Source organism: Toxotes jaculatrix, chromosome 11 (genome assembly GCF_017976425.1).
Source record: "Toxotes jaculatrix isolate fToxJac2 chromosome 11, fToxJac2.pri, whole genome shotgun sequence".
NCBI lineage: Eukaryota > Metazoa > Chordata > Actinopteri > Toxotidae > Toxotes > Toxotes jaculatrix.
Window position 1 is genome coordinate 25,465,420 of NC_054404.1, and position 4,039 is coordinate 25,469,458.

Genomic DNA, 4,039 nt, shown 5'->3' on the forward strand with positions numbered 1-4,039 from the left:
GTCACTCTTCATGGACACACAGCTGGGCTCAGGTACAGGGAAGTCTGGTCTCTGATGGATCCTGGCGGACACAGAGATTAGGACCATCAGGGACATGGGGACAGGGACAACATATCTATTATTCATACAGTGTTCTAATAGTAAAGAAGAAAACATGTAGTCAGCTGCAGCTCACTTCTTTGCAGCAGAGGGAGGCTGTCCTTTGAAATTAATGAGGCGATCATTTGACCTGTCACGCTTCATGGACACACAGCTGGGCTCAGGTCCATGTTCAGGTCCAGGTCCAGCAGAGTCTGGTGTGTGCTGCTGCTCTGGCCTTCAACACAACACACACAGAGCTTTGAGTGTGAATAATGATGGTGCAGTGATGTGAGTGCTGAGCTCTGACATGGAGAAGAGTCATGGACAGTTAAAGATCCTCATCTCACCTCTGAGCTTTTGGTCTGGATCTCATGGTCCCCACACAGACTTTTTTAGGGGGAGGGGCTCCCTCCTCTCTGTCCTCACACTGATTCATGATGCTGAATTCACATCCACACACACTTTCTACCTTCATCTGAAGAGAAAATACAAATCATTCATCTGCACATCAACTGAAATCATCCTCAGGTTCAGGTTCATGTTACTTTATTTGTACCTGTAGGTAGATTTGTTTTGCAGTCAGATGATCAAATGATGAAGTCCTTTTAACACATATACACAAAACCAACACAGCTGACTATAAATATGATGATAAAAGTAAAAGTGCTCAGGGCTCCACCAATCAGGATCAAAGAGAGAGAAGGTTCAAAAAAAAGAATAACTGTGGTAAAAGGTAAAATAATAAAAACCTTTAGTTTATAAGAAGTTAAATAAGTCAGTATGTGCAATGTATGACTGCAGCTTGTTCAACTCTGTGACAGCAGCAGGAACAAAACTGTTTTTATATCACTGGGTTTTACATCTTGGGACGATAAACCTCCGCCCGGAGGGAAGAAGCTGAAAGTGGCAGTGCAAAGGGTGGAGTCATCATTTAAAATGGAGGTAGCTGTCCTCTGTACCTGTCTGCTGTACAGGGACACTGGGCTTGGCTGGGACTCACCAAGCAGACGACTAGACCACTTAACTATTTGGTCTGAGGACTTCCTCTGTTTTAAAGTTGTCTGACTGAACCATGACACTAAAGAAAATGATAAAATGGATTCTATAAAAGAGAGAGAACATGGTCATTATGGTTCAGTCAATGTGAAAATGTACAAGTTTCCTTAAACAGTGTAAACGTTTCTGAGCCTTTTTACAAACCACTTCACAATTTTCTTCAAAAGTCAATTTGCTGTCAATGATAGTCCCAAGATATTTGTAAGACTGCACATACTCAATGGTCTGACCTTTAATTACAGTGACTTGGTGCCTGTGGGGTTTCCTCCTAAAATCAATGAGCATATCTTTGGTTGTTGTAGCATTTAGCTGCAGGTAGGATTCCTCACACCACTGAACTAAATCATCAATGACTGGTCCATGGCTGCTCTCACTGTCCAATAACTGAGTCATCAGCACTTTATGATGCTTCTGCTGTCATGTCTGCTCTGACACATGTTTGTGTATAAAATGAACAATAGTGGTGACAACACACACCCTTGAGGAGAAACAGTGGAAGAACACCTTTGGTCAGACAATGTACTGTTGACCCTCACTCTCTGTGTCCTGTTGGTTAAAACATCCAGAATCCAACCCACCAGATTATTATTTAAATCAAACTGTTGTAGGAGCCTTTCAATTCAAATGTGAGGTTGGATTGTATTAAAAGCAGAAGACAAGTCCACAAATAAAAGCCTGGTGTGTGTCCCATTAAAATCCAGATGTTTAAAAAGCATGTTGATCAGAGTCACTGTAGCATCCTCCACTCCTCTGTGAGGCCTGTATGCAAACTGCAGAGGATCCAGTGCATGTTCAGTTTGCTTCAGGACCTCAGATCTGACCAGTTTCTCTAAGGTTTTCATTCAATTTGAAGTCAGAGAGACTGCTCTAACATCATTTAGTGTTTTGGGACAGAAACCACAGCATCTGAGCTCTGTGCTCTGAAGGCCTGCAGTAGTTTTCATGCTTGCCCAGGCTGAACCCAGTTTGTTTGCTGCCATCTTGTTTTCCAGTTCTGATTTGTAATCCTGCTTTGACTGATTTGGTAAATTATAGTTTGTTATATTTGAACACGCTTACAGGGAATGATCATATCCCTGCAAAAGACCATGTATGAGCATGTCCACCAATGAGTCCAAACCATCTCTACAGGACTGTGTGAAAACATCCCAGTCCGTGCAGTTAAAACATCCCTGGAGGCAGAGCACCGACTCATCTGTCCAGACCTTTATGTCCCTGATCTTTTTCTTCTCCCTCTTTAAAACTGTTTTATATGTGGGCAGCAAATGCACACAGCTGTGATCAGAGGTGCCCAAAGGAGAGAGAGGAAGAGATTTATAGGCCCCCTGTATCGACCCATAGCACAGGTCCAGTGTCTTTTCCTGCCTGGTGGGTCAGGAGACATACTGGTAAAAGTTTTTAAATGTCTCCATCATTTGTCCTGTAGAAATATCAGCTGCTCCTCCTCTGATTGGCTCTTCTTTCCTCTTTCATATCTTTCACACACAATTCAGAGACGACCATTTCCATTCACTGACACACAGATGGACTGAGATCCACTGATTTTATCTGACAATCTGTTTGTCTGCAGTGTTTCTGTAGAAAATGTCTTGATGAAACAAGCTGCAGGTGATTATTCCACACAAAACAACTGAGACTCAGTTCATTTCTCCTCAATATTATTCCAGGGGCCCTTTTAGTTGGAGCCCCTGGCACTTTCCTGCCTTTTCTAATAGTAAAGTCTGAACTATATGAAGCAGCAACAACAAACCAAAACCAAACCAAACAGCAGAGACACAGACATCAATAAAAACAGCAAATATGTCCTGACAGACAGTTTTTCTGTTTGTACTGTGACCAGCCACAGAGATATAATCACTTATCAGAGCCGCTGAGATGCTTTATTGTGAGAGTATTTATGGATTTGGGTCTTTATCATCTAATTCATCAGGTAGAGTTTGTCCTGATAGGACCAGGAGGCCTCTGACTCTGTGGATGGAGTGTTAACTGTCTCTCTGAAAATCACATAGAGTCTGAAAAACCCTGTCAGTCCCTCTGAGCTCAGTCCCGTAGAGTTCATCGAATGACAGAGAAAGTCAGAGCTGTTCTCCAGCCGCTGTCCGGCCGAGCTCAGACCGCATTTAGCGGCTCAGACTGCGGGAGAGCAGCGGCTCAGGTCCGCCTCCTCCACAGGCTGATTCAGGCAGGAAAAGCTGCCTTCAGTCAGCAGTAAGTGGAGCCACAGACTAACAAAGGCTCCGTGTTCAGCTACTGACCATCAGCTCACTCTGCTTCTACTCTGACTCCACCGCTTCTACTGCAAATATCCACACAACATGATAATGAATGAAGAAACACAAACTGCTGCGTCTCTGTGCGTCGCCATGTATATATATAATAACGGTCCTCTTCCTTCCTGCCTCACTCCGACTTTACAGTGACAACTCAGAGTCTACACAGCTAAACACCACAACGCAGTATAAAAAAATGGAACAACATCCAAAAAACTCGAACATCAGATAATTCAGGTAACTACAGGAAGTGTTGACGAGTAAAACATTAAAAGTGCGGACATTTACCTTCAGACAGAGAAAATCATCTGCGCCACAAACTTCGGTAAAAGTGAAAGTAAACTTTCAGGAACTGTGGGGTACGGCTATGGGCATTCGGACTCTTTTCAGAGAGCCGGTTCTTATGGCTCGGCTCACTAAAAAGAGCCAACTCTTTCGGCTCCCAAATGGCTCCTCAGATTTTTTTGTTACTTAATTTATTACTAAAGTAATGCAAAATTATGTGTAAAATTAATTACTAATGTACAAAACATACATTATATCAAGTGTTTATTATTTATATGGCTTGGCTAAACATTAATTATCAGGAAAAATGCTGTAAAAGAATTTAATGGAGGCTGTGCACTGTGTAA

At 42.6% G+C, this 4,039-nt stretch overlaps 1 long non-coding RNA gene across 1 annotated transcript; it reads right to left on the reverse strand.

The window, feature by feature from the left end:
- Window positions 1-479, reverse strand: LOC121189780. Its single transcript, XR_005894904.1, has 3 exons — window positions 429-479; window positions 176-316; window positions 1-61 (listed from the first exon to the last, which is right to left on the reverse strand). It is a non-coding gene; the product is annotated as an uncharacterized LOC121189780 (long non-coding RNA).
- Window positions 480-4,039: the final 3,560 nt, after the last annotated feature.